The 20,204-nt window shown below is 46.2% G+C and overlaps 1 protein-coding gene across 8 annotated transcripts in view; it reads right to left on the reverse strand.

The window, feature by feature from the left end:
• MARK2 (microtubule affinity regulating kinase 2) overlaps positions 1-20,204 on the reverse strand; it is a 55,704-nt gene that overhangs the window by 27,105 nt on the left and 8,395 nt on the right. Inside the window, exon 1 of one of the 8 annotated variants that reach the window (XM_021685504.1) lies at positions 172-204. The exons of the other annotated variants lie outside the window; for them this stretch is intronic. The gene's annotated coding sequence lies outside the window, so the exon portion shown is untranslated. Of the gene's footprint in view, positions 1-171; positions 205-20,204 lie in introns of those variants that run through there. 8 annotated transcript variants of the gene reach the window in all.

A 20,204-nucleotide genomic window follows, 5' to 3' on the forward strand; every position in this document is an offset into this window, starting at 1 on the left:
TCTGCGGAGAAATGAACCCAGGCAGAGGTGAGAAATGAGGCTGGAGTTTCAAAGGAATTCCGAATGGGTACTGCCTTACAGGAAAGAAGGGCTAATTCTGGAAGACCGCTCTAGCTCTCTCTCTTCCAGCTAGAGAGAGAAAAGGGAGCCTGGGACAGTTCCCTGACTTACCAGGGGCAAATGCTCCTTAGAATGGTCTCCCTGCTTGGCACCTGAAGCCGGGGATGTGCTTCCCATCTACCTCACTGGGCCCACTGGGCCTCAACCCTGGGCCGAGGACGGAGACTGCAGGACCCTGTTATTAAGTGGCCATGGTCTGGGCAGGTGCCTTGGCTAGCTGGTCAGACACGTGGAAGAGGACTCATTCGTCAGAAGTTAGGTGGAGAAGACTGGAAAGCTTCTCAGTGAGACTATGTATATGTCATCTTCTGCTTGTAGGCCTCGGTGTCCCCTAAAGCCAAACACTGCTCATTTTCTGGTGGCAATGGCAGCTCTACTCAGGACGCCCTAGTTGTTCGAGCAGCTGACCTAGGGAGCAGAGAGGATGGTAAATGACAAGACATTATCCATTACAAGTGCCTTCTTAACAAGCACTTTTTCATAGTTAATCTTTTCATAGAAAGTCCTAGGAAGAGTCTGAGCTTTTTTTTTTTTTTAAAGATTTATTTCTTTATTTGAGAGAGAGACAGCACGAGCAGGAGGGGCACAGGGGGAAGGGAATCTCAAGCAGGCTTGATCTCAGGACCCTGAGATCTCAACGTGAGCCGAAACCAAAAGTTGGACGCTCAACCAACTTAGCCACCCCGGTGCCCCTGAGAGTCTGAGCTTTCTGACCTCTGACATGAACCTGGGGACAGGGGTCTTTTTTTTTTTTTTAAGATTTTATTTATTTGAGAGAGAGGATGAGAGGAGAGAGAGAGCACATGAGGGGGGGAGGGTCAGAGGGAGAAGCAGACTCCCTGCTGAGCAGGGAGCCTGATGCGGGACTCGGTCCTGGGACTCCAGGATCATGACCTGAGCTGAAGGCAGTTGCTCAACCAACTGAACCACCCAGGCGCCTGGGGACAGGGGTCTTTGGTACGGATTAGCTCAGTGCTGGTGGAAGCCCTCCAGAACTAGAACCACCAATTAACAGGTGGTGCTGGGGAAGAAGGGGGCCATTGCTGGGCATGGTTAAATGTACTATTACACAGACTGCAGACAAGAGAATGCTGGTTACTTTGACAGAGACAAGCAGCCAAGTCTCTAGCTCATCACCTCCAAATTCACCTAGAGAGGGCAGGGAAGAAAGGGTGCCTACAGAAGCAAACAGATCCTCCCCAACACATCCCAAAGGGCAGCTCTGATTACCAATAGGCATGGTGGCTTAAATAAAGATCTGAAGACTGAGAGAAAAAACCCACCCAGGATACCTCTGATCAGAGGAATCTAGCTGGGTAGCAGGAGGCCACTGCTACCCATTCTGCTGTTCTATCTAGTCCAAGCAACCACCACAAAGACCCCACAGGCAAAGAAGGGTTCCTACTGAGAGAAAACAAAAGGTATCAAGTCAGAATTTACCAAGTATCAAACCCCGTCCAAAATACTTAGAACAATGCCTGGAACATACTAAATGCTCATGACATGCTGGCTAGTATTACTCTAATTCCATATGCTTTCCCAGCTTATTCTGTAGGTTACCAGAAAAAGATAAGATTTTTGGCTTTAACTTCTTTACCTAATGCTCACCACAAATGCTCCACAAATGTTCTCTATCTCCAAAAAGAGATGGATCTTTTCGAACCGGCCCAGGAGAGCTCTCGAGATGAAGAGCAAGTTCTGCTCATCTGTTGGCAAGGCCTGGACTTGGACTTGGGTTTCTGGCAGAGCCAGCAAAGGCTCCAGCGGCTCAACTGTTTTATCCCTTCCATAAAAGGCCACTCTACTCTGCTCTGATAAAAAGCACATTAAACCTACACATCCCACCCTAGGAAAATTCAGAGTACACTGCACAGCTCCCGTGATATACAATGTCAGCAATATTGCTGATACTTTCTAGACATATGGACCTGGAAGCTTACAAATCAGCAGTCGCAATGGGACATGTGACTAGCACTTAGGAAACAGACATACACAACTCACACACAGTGTGGCTAGAGTCCCTGGCGTGTCCTGAAGAGGGCTGCCTCTTCAGCTGTGAGACAGGGAAGCCTGCGTGAGGGGAAGGGGGGAGGGTGGTGGTGGAAACTTAGCTGCACTCCCAGCTCCGGGGCGGCTCTGGCTCAGAGACTCAGCAGCCTTCCATGGCAGCCAGGCTCCCAGCACCAGCTGTCCTTCACACAACACAACAAGATCACTGTTTGGGAAGACGGGATTTTCGGTGTTGGGTTTTGTATCCATGAACTAGCATGCATCTGTCTCAGGGGCAGTTTCCCGAAACAGCTGCATGTCCTGGGCCCCGCAGCCAGGATTTGAGATACAGGAGAAAGAGAAATGAGACACCAGAAGTAGGAATTCAGGAAAAGTAAAAGCAGGAAGGAATGAAACTGCCTTCTTCTCACCCCTGTCCCATGGGAGCTGACTCTCCCTACCTGGTCCCCACTAAGGAGTCACATACACCCCCACTTACAGCAGTCCCTGCTTATCCATGGGGGATATTCTCCAGCAACCCGCCCCACCCCCCGCCTCCGTGGATGCCTGAAGCCACTGACGGTACCAAACCCTAAATACAGCTGACCCTCGAGCAACACGGGTTTGAACCGTGCGAGTCCACTTATACACAGATTTGTTTCCACACAGAACAGTACGGTAAATGTATTTTCTCTTCCTTACGACTTTCTTAGCAACAATTCTTTTCTCCAGCTTATTTTGAGAATATAGTATGTAACGCACATAACATACAAAATATGGGTTAATCAACTGTTCAAACGATTGGCAAGGTGAACAGGAGGCTACAGGTAGTTAAGTTTGGGGGAGTCAAAAGTTATACGTGGATTTTCAACTGTGTGGGGGTTGGCACCTTGAACCCCTACGTTGTTGAAGGGTCAACTATATACTATGTATTTTCCTATAGATACATACCAATGATAAAGTTTAATTTACAAATTAGGCGCAGTAAGAGACTGACAACAAAACTACTAATAAAATGGAACAATTTTAGGGGCGCCTGGGTGGCTCAGTTGGTTAAGCGACTGCCTTCGGCTCAGGTCATGATCCTGGAGTCCCGGGATCGGGTCCCGCATCGGGCTCCCTGCTCGGCAGGGAGTCTGCTTCTCCCTCTGACCCTCCTCCCTCTCATGCTCTCTGTCTCTCATTCTCTCTGTCTCAAATAAATAAATAAAATCTTTAAAAAAAAAAAAAAAACAATTTTAATAGTATACTGTAATAAAAGTTATGTTAATGTGCTCTCTCAAAATATCTTCCCGTACTGTACTCCCCACTTCTTGTCAGCACGTGAGTGACGTAGTGTTAGGCTACTCCTGACCTTCTGACAGTATGTCAGAAAGAGGACCATCTGCTTCTGGCCTGCAGGTGCCCATGGGTAACTGAAGCTGCAGAAAGCTTAACTGGGTAAGGGGGGACCACGGTACCTTCCTTGGCCGACCCAGGCTTCCTCCTGGCGTCTCCACCTCTTTACCCTGACAACTCTGCCACGTCAAGTGACCGTGGTATCTAAAGCTGATGCTGGTTACCCCATGAAGAGATAACCAAGGTCATGTGAGCTGGCCTGACACGTTTCTGCTGCACTTGTTTATAGGCAAGAGGATTAAAACAACCTGTCAGGGGAGGGAAGGGGGCAAACCCTGTACACAGGGCAAGCACTGGCAACACGGCCCAGAGGCCTCCTGCCAAGAAATCTTTCGCTCAAATATAAAGCAGAGATCTCTCACCAAACGCCAAACCAGCTAACTATGCCAAATACACTTATGATCCAGTGACCTTGAGGCACTGCTCAATTCTTCCAATGTTCTTTGTATGAAAGGTTAATATTAGGGTTTTTTTTGGGGGGGGCAGGATAGACTTGAGGGACGGGCAACATAGTACCCCATGAAGAGCCCCAAACTTAATTCATACCCAAGCAAAGCCTTTCTGGCCCACCAAGAAATGTCTGAGGTGTAGGGTTTACACAAAAAGGGAGGTTCCGAGGGGGTCTTTGGATAAAGCAAGCACTCAGTTCTCAGATGCCTACAGGCCCAACCAGAAGTCAAACTATCCAAACAGAACTTCCTACAACCATTTCTTGCCTACTAAAAGTCAGAACTGGGAGGCAAATTAGGAACTCCAGGGCAGAGGGGCTCAGGCAGCAGAGAGTCTGGGGACCTGATGAGGATCAACCTCTCTAACCAGGGGGTCAACCTGACAATGTCCGCACCAGCCACAAGCACAGAAAGGAGAGGGGAGAGGCCAGCACCTGAGCCTGTGGCTCCAGGCAGCCTAAACTCTGGAGAGCAATGTGGCAGAGAAGCTGGCCCCTGGCTCTGCAAAATGAGATTCTCTCTCCCATACTCCTCTGCAAAGCCATTTGTCACAGCCCCTAATTAACCAATCCTCCCCTCTCAGCAAGCTTGGGCTACTCTGGTCTGGTCTCTGCCTCAGGCACTTGAGCCTTAGCAGCAAGGTGTTTCCACTTGGGTGTTCCTTTGGCTGGCTGGAGAGGTGGGCAGAAGAGGGCTAAGGTGGGGCCCCCTGTCTGGCCATCCAGAGGGGAAAAGTGAAACACCTGCTGGCAACCTGCGCTCCCTCCCCCAATTTCCCCTTCTAGCAAAGGGGAGTAGCTACCACTTTCCTAACCCTTTACTCACAGTTTAGGCTGAGGCCAGGGAAGATACACCCCTACTATGAAAACGGAAGGTAGCAGTTTGGCTTAGGAACTAAGGAACCTGGCTTAGGGAAAAGAGGGGTATTGTGCTACAAGGGATTCCAAGAATAACCTCCCCAAACCATCCACCAAGCTCTTCTGAAGAGCAGGGGTGTTTAGAAGCGCTTTCCATTTCCCCATGCATCAGAGAAGAGGGTGGCCTTGGGCAGACACACACCTGGCTGGGTCACCATCTCCTCTAAGGAGCCATGGTCTCCCTAACACCAAGTGAGTCCACACCTGCCACAGAGAACCAGCCCGATACGGTTAATGTGCTCCGGAGTTCACATACTCACGCGTGCATTAATCTTCCTCCAGACAGCTGCTGTCATGCAGGGCACTGAGGCGGGCTGAGTCCCCGCTTGGAGCCTCTGAGCCGGTCACTCCAGTTTGCTTGGTAGTTTTGGGGGTGGGACGGGGGAGGAGGGGGAGGAGGAGGAGGAGGAGGAAGGGAGATTATGATTCTCTATTTTCAAGCCCCGCCCCTAAAACCAGGGAGGGAAGCAGCTGAGCTCCCTTGGTGGCGGGCGCACTCCATTCTCTGGGCACTACAGAGCCAACCAGCTGCGTAAGGAACTCTGGGGAACGGGCACATCAAACACACTGGGAAAAGGAGGGGAAACCAACATGGGTAGAAGTGAGCTGGTCTCCTGCCAAGAACTCTGAATGGTACTCCTATCAGAACTAGAACATAACAGGAGGTGGGCAGGTTTATGGTCCCTGGGGAAAGGCAGGAGGGGAAACAGTAAAAGCCAGGCCAGCATGGGAACAAAACTCACTCCCTTGCAGGAGAGGGGAGAGCCCAGCCATCTGCAGGGCAGTATCTATACGCGGTCAGAAGCGAAACACTGTCCCATGACGCCCTTCTGGGGCAGACAGTCCACGCTCTAACCTTAGGTCAATTCACACGCTTTGCCAGCTGTGCCCTGAACCCTGCAGTTTGGAGCGCGGTCATTTCTCCAACCTTGTAAGTTAAGGTCCGCCACTCGTGGCTGATGACAGGCCGGAAGGGGGACTCTCACTGGCTGGCTAGTGCAAGCTACTCTGTGACCAAGGGCAGAGCAGAAGCCACAGATGACGGCCCCTCCCAGGGGGAGGAGAGAGCTCCTCCTTTGCCAGAGCAGAGCCCAAGGCTGCCACAGAGAGGTGCTGTTTAGCGACAGAAAGGTCTGTCCGGAGTGTAGGGAGGGACAGCCACCAGGTACTTCCTCCTATTTCTCACCAAATGCTACCACCGGCCTCCACAGGCTGCCTTTGAAAAGCCAGCAAGAACCTCGGGCTGTAGCCAAGGCCTCTGAGTCCCCCGCCACGAGAAGAGGGAAATCGGGCCTGCCGCCTGGGCCTGAAGCAGCTCCCCAGCGTCCTCAGCGTCCTCAGCCAGCCTGCTCCAAAGCTAAAGCCGGAGTCGCCCCACCACGACTGTGGCCTCAGCTTCCTCTCCACCCAAACTAGCACGTAAAAAACCCACCCAGTCCCTCACTCTACACATGGGGTGGGGCGCACCAACAGTCATGTCAGCGGGGCCCTCGGCACTGGCAACAGGAAGTGACGGCTTCATAGTCAAAGTGTGCCTCCGACACGCACACCTCATTCATATCTATCTGTGCGCACAGGTACCGGTGTGTACACGTGTGTGTGTAAATGTCTACATGTGTATACATACGTACACACGTAAAATGGATTTTCAGTCCAGACCCACATGGCTTCTGGATTTTTCCTTCAGCTGCATAATGAGCTGGCTGGCTCCCTTTCCCTGCCTGCAGCTCCAGCCTGGCCCTTGTCCCTTCCTAGAGTCTCACTCTGGGCTCCAGCCAACTGTCCTCAAATGTAGAAGGTTCTCTCAGACCTCCAGGCCTTTGCTACAGCCTCCCACTGCCTGGAACACTTCCCCTCCATTATCCACTCCCATTCTTCTTCCTGATTAGCCTCTGCTCAGACATCGCTTCCAGGAAGCTTTCCCTGCTCCATCCCTCTGACTTCACAAGGTCCCTGACACACATCACTTCGAGCCTCTTATACAAGGACGTTGTGGCTTGCGGAAGGGCCTACTCCACAGCTCCTGGTGGCTGCCCTGTTCACTGTTACACAAGACTGAGAGCAGCCTGAGGGAAATTTCCAGGACTTAGGTCATCTCTGTGTCCTCAGTGTCTAGTACAGTACTTGGCACCCGGTACAGTAACAGGCGCTCCATAAATGCCTTCCTAATTCATGAGGGAAAGTCAGGGTCAGGGTCTTCCTGCTTTTCCCGGAGTCTCCTCACCTGATAGCTCTCAGCACAACTCTGCCCCATGTGAGCCCTCCAACCTGGGTCAGGGCTAGAATGCTTTCAATCCATTCCCCAAGGCCTCCTGACACCTCTATGGACGGAGTGTCTGGCAGGATTTCAGAACTCATCTCCAGTGTGTGGAGCTGGGGCCTGCTGCCCTTCCACTTGTCCTTTCCCAGCCTCCCTTCTGCCACAAGGTCTGCAGGCCAGCCCTTACGAAGTCCCTCCAAGCAGCAGGACTGCCTCTGAAGTGGAAGCGATGGGGGTATAGTGCCAAAGTCCCTGGGAGAGAGTGATTCTAGACCCGGTCTCATCAAAGTTATATGACCTTGAGCAAGTCATTCACCCTCTTGGGCCCTGTGTTTCCCCACTTGTTAAATGAAGGTCTGTCCTGTGTGGGTGTGAGGGTTTTCAGTGCCTCTGTGCTTACAGGCCTTCCAGCCCTGTCCCTGAGACGGTAGCAGGAAGTGGGCATGGTCTGCACATCCTAAAGACCACATCCTGACCTTGGTTTACTTTGGGTCAACCTGCCTAAAAGTCTGGTTCCATACGTAATATGCCTTGGACACCAGGCTCACACACTAGAAAATCTCCTCTGCCTATGGCTGAAAAAATTAAAGTTAACTCAGGTGACTACCCCAGACTTAGAAACATTACAACCCTGAACTCAGGGTGCCCTAGGGAAGGATCTTCTCCTTCCCTAGACTTCATTTACCCACAATTTATAAGCTCCTCAACCCTCCCAGCCTCTCTGCCTACCATCAGTGTGGCTCCAAGGCACAAGGGAAAGGCACTGGGACACAGAGTCTATTTCCAGCGGGCCCCGGGGCTCTGCACACTGAGTGTGAGCCCTGCTGAGGAGGTGCAGCCCCGGCAGAGTATGTGGCACACCTAGCACCTAGCCCCACCCGCAGCAGGATTCCCCAGCAGCCTGGCTCCTCCAAGAGCTCCTGGGTGGGGAGCTGCCCACCTGACTGCCCTGGGGAGGTGACCCACGAGGAGAGACTGGCTTGGCAGAGCCCCAAGCAGCAGTTTCAGTCTCCCTGCCCCGTGTAAGGGGGGTGGGGGGTGGGTCCCAGCAGACCAGTCCAACAGGTCCTGTTGCCACCACCCTACACAGCTAGTGCCTTCTGCGCCAGTTCAAAAGCAAGAGAATCAAAAGTCAGGTGGAGCTTTCATACCCTGAGTCACAAAGACCAGGGAATTGAGAAGGAGAAAATGGTCATCCTCTCATTCTTGCCCTACCCACAATGGTCCTGGAAGACATGGTCTCTGATCTCATAGTTCTTGGGTCAATTCAGAAAAGCAACTGATCTCCCCCCGAGGTGCTCAAAGAAAAATCTGGGTTCTCATCATCACCCGGCACAGAGGTGGTGTGAAATTAGTTCTTCCTGTGCCATGCTCCTGAGCTTTTCTCCCACTATAAATAACTCCAGCTTTCTGATACAGACCACATGATCTCTCTAACTCTGGACAAGATCCCCAACACTCAGTGTACCTCTGTTCACCCATCCAAAAGAGAGAAGGCTGAGGCCAACTAAACCAGGAGCAACAACGTAGCCAGAGATGCTGTGTGTCAGAGGCAAGAACAGAACTCAGCAAAACCAGGAGGGCTTGCTTTCTGGCTCTGGTCCCTACTTCAGGAAGCCAGTTGGGCTTCCTCAGCTGTGTGTTCTCCCTGTATGGTTTCCTCTCTGGGTTCTTAACCCAGTAACAGCGTTAACCTTTCTCCTTGTCCTCTCATCCTGAAAAAGCTGTCTCTTTAGTCATTATTATACTTATTAAGACATAAATTAAGACTTGTATGTCTAAAAACTGGATGGAGAGGTGTCTGATTTACAAATCAATATGGACACACTCCCTTAAGGGTGGCTATAAGAATGCCTATTTTAGAATTTTTCTGACTTTTAATTTCACAAATAATTGAGAGATGACCATGCACAAAAGACTCTCAGGGAGGAAGGGATACAGAAAAAGATAAAAACAGCCCAGACTTCAAAGGAGCTGATTATCTAGTAGGAGAGATAAATAAGCACAAATCACACAGTCCAATACAGGACCAAATCCAGGAACCAAAGTTAACAGTCCACCTATTCCCCCCAATTTACTAGAAGTCTATGGCTTTTGTTCTTTTTCAGAAGAACCATGGGCGAAGAGATCTGAAGATCGCAGGTCTCGCTTCTAGCTAGGACCACGAGTTCTGCCAGGATCTATCTAAACCCTGGGGCTTCAGTGAATGGGGATGCCCACCCACTGAGTCAACCGTGGTGAGTCGTGGATGCTGGCATAAGAGGAAGCCAACCCAGGGAGACTCACTGAAGAGTCAATCATTTAGCCTTCCTGGTCTCCTCCCCATCTGGAGACTAGGGACAGGCCTAACAGACAAGCAAAGATGGTAAGGGAAGAGCTTAAACACAAAGTCAAAAAAGTTGCTCAGGACTCAGGTCATGGAAATGAAGTCAGAATAAACCCCTAGCAAGAGAACAAAAGAGGGTGCTCTTGGGGAAGTCTGCAAGGGATTCCTAAAGCTCTACATCTAGAACCCCCATCACAGTGCTGTGAAGAGGGAGGCACATTTATATATTTTTCCTTTTATTTCTCAGTTGTTGGCTGTCAAGCCCGATCTCCCCCCTTAACTCCCACTCAATCAGTGCCAGAGCTCAGTCCACACTGATCCCGGTTTTTAAACAAGACCCTCACCTATCAGGCTACCAGCAGCGGCACAGCTCTTCTGGAAGGTAGTGGGGAGGAACAGATACTCACCCCTGAAAGTACCTGGAAAGAAATAAAATTCCCTAGACAAACAGAGAGGATTCTATGCCATTAAAAAAAAAAAAAGTCAGTCATTTCAGGGCCTGGGGATAAAGATCAAGGCCCAAGTCCTCCTCCACTGTGGAGGAAAACAATTCTGAAGCCAGTTCTAACTCAAAATGGGAAAAGCTGGTAAGAGGCTTGGTCCAAATCACCTCAAAAGAAAATCACTTCCTGAAATTAAAAAAAGAAAGAAAGAAACAGGCGAGGGGAAATGGGAATTGGGTCTGTTTAAAACCTTTCCTGTACAGTAGATAGCAGATTAGCTACACAAGACCCTTCCAGAATGGTTTACCGTGAAGAATGTTCTAATGTGGGCATTCTGGAGGTGCAGCCAGGAGCTCAGCACCTACACACGTATTACTGAGAAAATCCTCACACCACAATCATGACTACGGTGTGCCGTCAGTGTCTGACATTTGTCACCGGGGTGGGTTAACAGTGCAGGTTTGGCAGCCTGCCCTGGCAGCTGTTTCACAAGCAGTTTCTGTGGTTTCAAGAAAGGCAGGGTGTTTGCTTTTAAACACTATCTTAAAAATATATTTTACAATAGAGTTCAACCATCCCAAGAGAGGAGGGAATGAAGAGCAAACCAAATAAAGGAATCTGGTTCTACCAAACAGAGAGGGAGCACACATTGGGGCAGGGGAGGGAAAGACATATTCACCACGTGCACCAGAATGGCAAGGAAAGCTGACGCCACCAAGCTAGAAAATAAGGACACAGAAATGGCACTAAAGACAGGAGATTAATCCCTACTCAGCTCTTCAGCTCTCCAAAATAAACTTACCTGGCTCAAATCTATTTGTTTATTTAAAAACAAAATGAAATAAAACCACCCCAACAGTTCCGCATCAATGCAAAGGACTGTCATCTAATCAATTAGCAGCCACACCTCTCTGCCAGTGTGATGTGGTAATTAAGGTAGAGATTTTTCTCCCTGGGAATACAAGTACAGAAGGGCCGAGCCCCTATGGGCCTAACCCATTATGACAGCCTTTTTATTAGCAAGAAAACACTGCCATGCACTCTCCAAGGAAGCGGTGGCCTGCAAAACTAAAGAACACCTGTGTGTGAACAGCGGCTACCTCCGCTAAGAGATAAAAATGTGCTGGAGGTGGGTGTGGGGAGGGGAGACCACTCCTAAGGAGGCCCACAGGCTATGCTTCTCCAGGTAATTTATGTGGACCTTGGTTTCACCCCCGGAACAAAAAGATGGGTTCTACAGTAATTCAGAAATAGCATATAACCGTGATCTTGGAGAAGCGAAATCAGGTTTGAACACAAGTACAATTCTTCTAGCTGGACTCCCTCTTTCTCTGCAAGGGAAACAAGAGGGGCACAGGTGGGTAAATGAGGCTTGAATTAAGGGCAGCAGTTCACCACTTTACTCTAACTCCATGCTGGCATCTTAAAATAGCCTTACAATTTCAGAACTTTGCTAATGAAACTCAAAACGCCTAACAGGATAAAAGAAAAGGCACTATTGCCCAGGTGAGACCAGCAAGTAAATCAAACCATAAACTCCTAAACTCAGGTTAATTAAGATCCCATAGAGGGGCACAGAACAATGACTCTAAGACACAACCGCAGAGGTCTGGGAGAACCATAAGCAGAGCTATGGGGACTAATTTCAGGAGAGAGCAGGGAGCCAAAAGAAAGACCGAACAAAAGAAAACAGGAAGTAGCGGCACATAAAACAAGCAATGGGATAAAGAGGCGCAGCAGGACGGCCAGAGCTCAGCTCCCAGGACTGAACTGGCAAGTGCCAAATGCACACAGCGGCCTGGCACTACCAGCTACAGTGCTCCACGCCCTTGGCAGTCAAGGCTAAAAGCAAGTAGCTCTGGGTCTTGGTGTAAGTGGCACGTAGAGCGTTGTAAAGGGAGAACATTATTTTTGTGATAAAATGTACACAGTTAAGATCCACACACAAAAGCTTTTTTTTTTTCTTTTTGGGGGGGAATGGGGGTATGGGGGAGTGCCTACAAAAAGAGTTCTAGAATCCCAGCAATTCGTGGGTGCTACAGAGCAAGACAGTCAAATCTAGGAATCTAAGCTGTCTCATGCTATGAGGTATTTACTTGTTGGTTACCAATTTTAGGTCTCAGGACTCTAGCTTTTCTGAAACAGTCCCTGAAATTCCAGAAGATGAGAAGACATAGAGAGGACAATCAGAAGCCAGGATTAAATAATAAAGTTTAAAAAGAAGTTTCCCATGGCTCTTACATGGAGCAGTCAAGACCAGGGAGGTAAGCCCAGAGAGCTGCATCTCACCCTGGGGCCACAAAGGGAGAAGCAATCTGGGGCAGAGGAGGCCATGCACCACTCTGAAGGCGACCTGGGAGGCAGGTTTTACCCCACATTGACTAGGAGTGAATCCTAAGGGATCTCTCTACTTCCTACTGCGCGGACACAACTGAAGCAGAACCACAGTCGAGAAAGTTTTGTTGTTTTTTTTTTTTTAAGATTTTATTTATTTGACAGAGAGATAGCAAGAGCAAGAACACAAGCAGGGGGAGCGGGAGAGGGAGAAGCAGGCTTCCTGCTGAGCAGGGAGCCTGACTCAGGGCTCCATGGCAGGACCCTGGGATCATGACCTGAGCTGAAGGCAGACGCTTAACGACCGAGCCACCCAGGCGCCCAAGAAAGTTCTGTTCTGACACCGACACACACCGGACCGCTCGGGTTTGTAACCTTGAACAAGTTACTCAACATTTCTGGACCTCTTGTTTCCTCATCCGTAAAATAGTAAGACCTACCAACTCACAAAGATTAAATGGGTTAATCAACGTAAGACAGCTAAACAAGTGTCTGGCACAAACTAAGTGTTCAATACATATTGGCTATTATGATGTCTACAGCTAAAGCCAGTAGCCTCAGCGCGAACTATGCCCTGTGAGTGAGAATGGGCAGGGGTGGTTGACCCTTCAGGTACTCAGTCCGTTCCCTTTTAGAGTTCCCCAACCACTTGGAAAAATAATGTACTAGAGGGCCATCCAGGAGGCACCGTTACTGAGTCATCGCGTTAGCTAATAGAATGAACAAATCTCCTTTGAAAGCAAAAGTCTATCTTCCATACAGACCAGCGGCCGAAGAGAGAGAGAAAAGCACATCAAGTTCAATTCTGGAATTGAAATGAAAGCCACATGTGAATCTGAAAAGAAATAAGCTTTGTGTAAAAAGCAGAGGATTATGGGACTGCTGAGTGATGGGAAATGGAGCTATAATCCTGCAAGTCTATATGTAGACTCAAACTGATATAAGTTAAGCACTTGATTAAACACTGTTTTTTAATGACCCGATGAGAAGTGATTCTGAGCAAATGAGACGAATTTAAAAAGATTTGCTTCAAGCTGGTGCAAGTGACTATTAGAGGAGGCCCCAAGGTCTACCACTAGCTGCCCCAAGGGAAGCCTTCCAAAGTCAGAGAGGCCATGGAAACTGGAGGATAAGTACAAGCAAAAGAACAAGGCCCAGAATGCTAAGATACTATGTTACTGCTATTTTACCTGTCCCTTAAAGACTCATCAAGCACAGATAAAGTTTACACCCTGTCACACACCAAATCTGCTTACCTCTTACAGGAGAAAATAAAGTGTATCTCCATTAAGTGTGGGATTTGGCAGGCATGTTTCATTAAGAAACAGGGCCAACAGAGTTAAGCACAGAAGAAACAGGAACAAAGTGTGTGGGCTCTGCAGCCACCCAGGGAACAGACTACGGGGGTGTTCTGGCCGTAGTGAGCGACTGGAGCCTACCGGCCTTCAACTATTACAGACACCAAGGTTCTTCAAGGATAGAAGCTAAGCAAGCTTTGCAGTTTTCAAATTTGGAATTGACCAATAGCCAATGCATAAGCTTATAAAAAAAATCTGTGAAAATGAAATCCAAGTAAGCCAAATGATCTTTTTAATGGGAAAAGGAAAAAAAAGGCCAATGCTCCGTATTAGGAGGAAAAGAGCCAACTTGTCAAAGTCCCTTGGGTCACTGAGAACCAGCTTCCTCAGCTAGAATGACTGCAAACCCAGGCAGCAAGTACCTTCCTGCAGCCCAGCCAGCACTCAGGGAATTGCACAACAAAGGCTCAGTATGAGGTCATATCAAGTAACCAACCGATTGAGGACAGGGATGATCAACCCCATGCTTGTCTATAAAAGATAGTCTCACACTTCTGTCTAGAAACCCTTTACACTCTCTTTACACTCTCAATTACTAAGGACCTCAAATGGCTTTTGCTTATGTGGGTTATAATGACTATTATAATTAAAACTGAGAAGATACTAAACTATTAATTCATTTAAAATATTACTAAGCCCATTACAACTACACGTCTTAATAATTACACTAACATCAACTAAATACTTATCATCAGAGTAAAACCCGCGTGAACATTTTTTTAAAAATTTATGTATTTGAGAGCACGCACGCACACAGTGGGGGGGGCGGAGGGAGGAGGAGAGAATCTCAAGGAGACTCCCTGCTCAGTACATGGGGCTCAATCTCATGAGATCATGAACTGAGCCAAAACCAAGACTCTGAACTGACTGAGCCACCCAGGCAACTCCTGAGTTAACTTTTAAAATGGAATTAAAGCTACAACACGGATGAACCTTAAAAACATTATGCTAAGTGTAAGGAGTCAGACACAAAAACACAAATACTGTATGATTCCACTTACATGAGGTCCCTAGAGTAGTCAAATTCATAGAAGGTAAAATAAAGGTTGCAAGAAGCTGGGGGAGGGGGAGATGAGAGTTCTTTTTTAATTGATATAGAATTTGTTTGAGAGCTTGTTTGGAGGTTCTAGCAGGGGAGCGCAGCTACTCGTATACCCTTGACCGAAGAACGGTCCTCCTCTATCGGGTAAGGTCGTCCTCTTCGACCGAGCGCGCAGCTTCGGGAGGGACGCACATGGAGCGGTGAGGGAGGAAGGGGACACCCGCCTAGCCAGCCAGATCAGCCGAATCAACCCTGGCGATCAATGGGGTGACAGATGTCGCAGCCAGATCGCCCTCACATCTGATATAGAATTTGTTTGAGATGACAAAAAATTTCTAGAAATAGTAGACGGTTATATAACATTGTGGATGTACTTAATGCCACTCGACTTAAAAATGATTAAAATGGTAAATTTTATGTGTATTTTACCACAATGAAAAAACGGAATTAGAGCATAAGGCCATGGGAAAATTTCAGGTTACCATATTTGGGGAACATTCTATAAACTAACCAGTATTCTTCAAAATTGTCAATGTCATAAAAGACTTGGCAAGACTAAGAAATGGTCACAGATCTGAGGAGACTATGGAGATGTGACAATTAAATGCAATGTGGGAGTCTGGAGTGGGTCCTGGAACAGAAAAAGCACATCAGTGGAAAAACTGATGAAATCTGAACAAGTTCTGTACTGTGGTTAATAGTATTATACCAAGGTTAATTCTTAGTTTTGATACACGGTCTGTGGTTATATACGATGTTAACACAAGGGGAAGCTGAGTGAAGAATGTACAGGAACTCTTCGGGTTAGTTTTGCAACTTTTCTAAATTTAAGATTATCTCAAAAATTTTTAAAAAAATTAACTGTTTAAAAAAACCTCACAAGGCCAATGCTCTGTATTTAAAGGAGAAAATGAGCCAACTTTGGTCAAAGTCCTTCAGGTCACTGAGAACCAGCTTCCTCAGCTAGAATGACAGCAAAGGCGGCAAGTGCCTTTTTGAGGCACAGCCAGGACTAAACAGGGGCTGGGAATTGCAAAATGGTTTTTTATGAAATTACCAAGAAATCGACCAACCAAAGCCAGGGAGAATTAATCCAAGTTTTGTCTACATCTGTGATTCTTACACTTTTTGGTTTCAGAAATTCTCTGCAACTATGAAAAATAACGGAGTCCTCCCAAAAGCTTTTGTTTATATGGACGGTATCTATTAACATTTACTGTATTAGAAATGAGAAAAGACTTAAATATGTATCCATCCATTTAAAAGAACATAATAAACCCATTACATGTAAACATGAGTTACTTATTATTTTTTAAGATTTATTAATTGATTTGAGAGAGCATGCACATGCAGAGGGGGAGAGGGAGAGAGAGAATCTCAAGCAGACTCCACACTGAGCGCGGACCCCCATGTGGGGCTTGATCTCATGACCCCGAGATCATGACCTGAGTTGAAACCAAAAGTGAGATGCTTAACTGACTGAGCCACCCAGGTGCCCCATGAGTTACTTATTCTTAATGAAAACAAACAAAAAAACCCAAAAAACTGTATTTGCCAAACCATAATTTCACAAGTACCAAAGGAAGTCCACCCCATCAACTAATCTCATAATCCAATCAAAACACAAAATACCAAAAACTCAAAAAACCCCACACTAAAAAACTAAAGAAAAAAATGAGGAAAACTTGAAAGAATAAAGAGAAAGGGAAAACGGGAAAAATAAAATTTAAGGAAAAAGAGGGAGGGTGAATAAACAAGCCACAGATAAAACAACAATGAAAAACCTCAAGGGGCCAGTGCTGTATGTATTAGAAGGAAATAAGTTAGCTTGGGTCAAAGTCTCTGGGGCCCAGACAGGACTATATAGCAGCTGGAATTGTAAACAAGGGCTCCTTATGAAGTCATCACAAGTAACCAACCCAAGACAGACGATCAACTCAAGTTTTGTCTACAAAGGTTCTTCTCATTTTTTGGTCTCCAGAACTCTCTACACTCTTAAATAAATTACCGAGGACCGCAGAAATCTTTTGTTTATGGGGGTTATAGCAATCGCGACAGCTACCTTATTAGAAACTGAAACGGTAATTTAAAAAATATTTTTATTAATTCATTCAAAATAATAAGCCCACTACATGTTTATATGGAAAACCTATATCTTTGTGTGAAAAAACTATTTTCTAAAACAAAATTAAATTCATGGCAAAAATTGCATTGTTTTACATTGTTGTACATCTCTTTAGTGTCTGGCTTAATGGACGAAAGCTGACTTCTGCTTCTGCATTCGATGTGCTTCAATCTGTTGTTCTGGTTGTAAGATATAAAGAAAATCTCATTTCATACAGACCTGTAGTTGGAAAATGGAGTTTAATAGCCTTTCAGATACTGAGAATTTTTCTTCTTCACCACCAGACCAAAACTCAAAAGTAGTAGTTTTTAAAAGTTAGTTGCAATGTGCAATCTGAGATTTTATCAATGAATTTTTTTTGTGTACTTTAACGTTAAAATCCATTGGTCATCTTGTACTTTTTGAGTGGCTCTTTTACCTACTAACAATCTGGGAAATGTTCCTTCGTTGAATTATACAGTATTTCCAAATACTGACATTTCATACAATATCAAAAAATCACATTCCATTAATTTTACAACTGGTCTCATCAAAAAAGTCTTTGACAAATATTAGTTTTCGAAAATTCTCATTTTCACCTGAAAGCTTGAATTTTATCACTGGCAATGGTGACAGACTCAATTTGTTCCATTTCGAGGAAATGTCCACTAAACACTCAAGTATGAATAACTACAGTTTATCCATCAGTTGTTCTTTCAAGTAAAAACGATGATCCATGCAGCTGGTTCAGCTCCCACACACTAGTGCATTTTCTCAAGACAGTCATTGTACTATGGTATCCAGCAGCAAGGCTCCATGGATCCTTGGCATTTCATCACTCAAAATATTAAAGAGACTTTTATTAGAGGGTTGAGATTTAATAAAAATTAATAATTTTTAGTGCTTCATCCAAGACATTCTTAAGTGAAAATGGCTTCTTCTTCTTTTTTTTAACTGCACACGCAGAGCGGGAAAGAAGTCCATGACTACCACCACTGGTAGAGTCTGGTGCCACTCACTGCCTTGATTCATGTTATGATGCCGGCAATATTCTCTGCCATTGCTTCTGCACCAGTCGTGCAAATGCATGAACCATGAGAGTCAAAGGAGTTATTCAACCCCTTGCATACTTATCACTACTTGTGTTCACTGCTGAGCATTGACATAAAAGAAAATTCTCTGAGGCGTAGTTGGTGCAGACACAGGTTGAGCCATGTCTGTAAATCTGCTCATTTGTAAGGCAAAAGCATGATTCTGCAAACAAGATAGGAACTCAGTCTTTGTATTTGTAGCTAGACCTTTAATTCGACGAGTCATGGTAACACATGAAGTGCCCCTGCCCTGGATTTTACTGACTTTTCATCCAGTGGGCATTCAGCAATGTCTGCTGCTCAAGACTTTATTAGTCTCTCGGCTATTGGGTGGGCTTTTCCAGCCAAAGCAATGTCAAAACTTATCTGGTAAGATTCAGTGACTTTTTCATTTCTAGGTTGGAAAGCTGGAGCAAATTCTGGCTCTTATTTAAGGAGCTCATGGTGTGTACACTTAAAATACTCAATTCCTTTTTCTTTAAGCTCTGAATGATTGGTCTTGACAGGATGTTGCAACTTAACTGGCACTATAATACTACACAGACGTGTTCTGTTGCATAAGATAAGATAAAACAGCTTTCCTTATAATATTGACTCTTTCAGTAACTTTTCATTTCTTATTAACAGTTTTGCCTAGATTCTTCAGATTCCTCCCATTCACTTGTTGATGTGTCCGTTTCAGTAAACAGAGATTGCCAAGTCTTCTAATCTCCCTTTTTAAAGCCAACAATCCATCCTTAAATATAAGAGAAATATGATAAATTTTCCTGTTTTAGAATAAAGTGCTAAAATAAGTTGTAACTGAAATTTTTAAAATTAGAAGCTTTCCCCAAAGCTTTTACAAGTAAGTTTTACAAGTTGTACTTACTTCTTGTTGTGTTTCCTCGAAGGTGCCAGGAAAATGCTGGGATTTCAAAATAATGATTTATAGGACAACAATGAGGTTTACAGGGATTACAGCAGGCACAACTGAAGACAGCTAGTAAGAGTACAGTAGAAGTACTGAGAACAAACCAAGTCCATCATTGCAAACTTCCATATTTATACCTTAAAGGACTACCTTAAACATTCCAGAAAACACAAGAATACAGAAGCACACATTTCATTAGTCAAGAGTGATGATGTCAGCACACATCATTCAGCCTCTGGAAAACTCCACTGTACATCGAGAGAACGAGAGTGAAAAAAGGCAAATAATGCATTAATGTGATGAAACTCATTCTGATTTCATGTACCGTCGAATGGGTCTTAGGGAGCCCCAGGGTCCTCAAACCACACTTCGGGAGCTACATTCAGTATCGCATTACCAGAATTAACAAGCGCCTCCTCAGATCTCTCTCAAGACAGGGTCCAGCGTTGGAGCATTCCGGACAGGCCACAGGAAAACAGCCCAGAACTAGCTTAGACCCTGTCACCAGGGAAACTGGGATGCCGACCCTAGTAAGTTGTCAGATTGCCAAGCCTGGCTTTACTAAGGAAGGTGGCTCCAGAGACATAAAAAGAAAATGTTTTCTAAAGCAGCAAATCCTTAACTTTATAGAAATCAGAGGAATAGGAGAAAGGACTGGGTGGTTCTGGGATTCTATACATGAAGGAGATCTCAGACTATCAGAATTCCTCTCCTGAGCCCTGCCACAAAAGAGGCATAAAACGGGTCAGGCAGAGTGGGATATGGAGATGAAAGCCCGAGATGGACAGTGATAATGAAGGAACAGAGTTCAAAGAAATCAAACAGAAAAAAAGGAAGTGAGAGAAGTCAGCAGAGGGGTCAAAAGGAAGAGGAAAATACGGTGAAAGAAATATTCCCTGACGAGCTCTGAGGCGACACTGTTACCTTTCTCCTTGGCAGCAGTTGCAATGTGAAAAAACGAAGCAACTTACTTGCTGTTCTGACCAGGCATTCAGGCTCTAGAAGCCCCAAGAGATGAAGATAAACAAGGAACCAACTGAGACCAAAATCTCAGCCCAAGATTCAAAGTCCGCAAACTCCTAGGAGCAGCTGAGAAATGGCTGCGACCCTTCCAGGCCTCACAAAGGGGGCGGGGGGGGGGGGCTTTCTTCTCACTTCAGGGAAGCCAACAGAGATAACAAGGACCTGCCCCTGAAGGCCCCTTTGCTAGTGAAAAAGGAACCTAAAATCATTAGCTGCTAAGTTCCCATGTGGTCTTTAAGAGAAACAGGGAACTTTCTCCTGTTGCCAAAGGGTAAATACTGCACTTGAAGAAAGGAACGTGAAAGAAATCCCATGGGCTTGCTCAGCAGGCCTCTTGTAATACCGGATCCCAACACTCAGAAAAACCCATGCTCTGGTGACTTTGGACTTGGCCTTCCAGGCACCGATGAGGCTGCACATACACCACCACCACCACCACT

This window comes from Neomonachus schauinslandi, chromosome 11, assembly GCF_002201575.2.
Source record: "Neomonachus schauinslandi chromosome 11, ASM220157v2, whole genome shotgun sequence".
Lineage (NCBI taxonomy): Eukaryota > Metazoa > Chordata > Mammalia > Carnivora > Phocidae > Neomonachus > Neomonachus schauinslandi.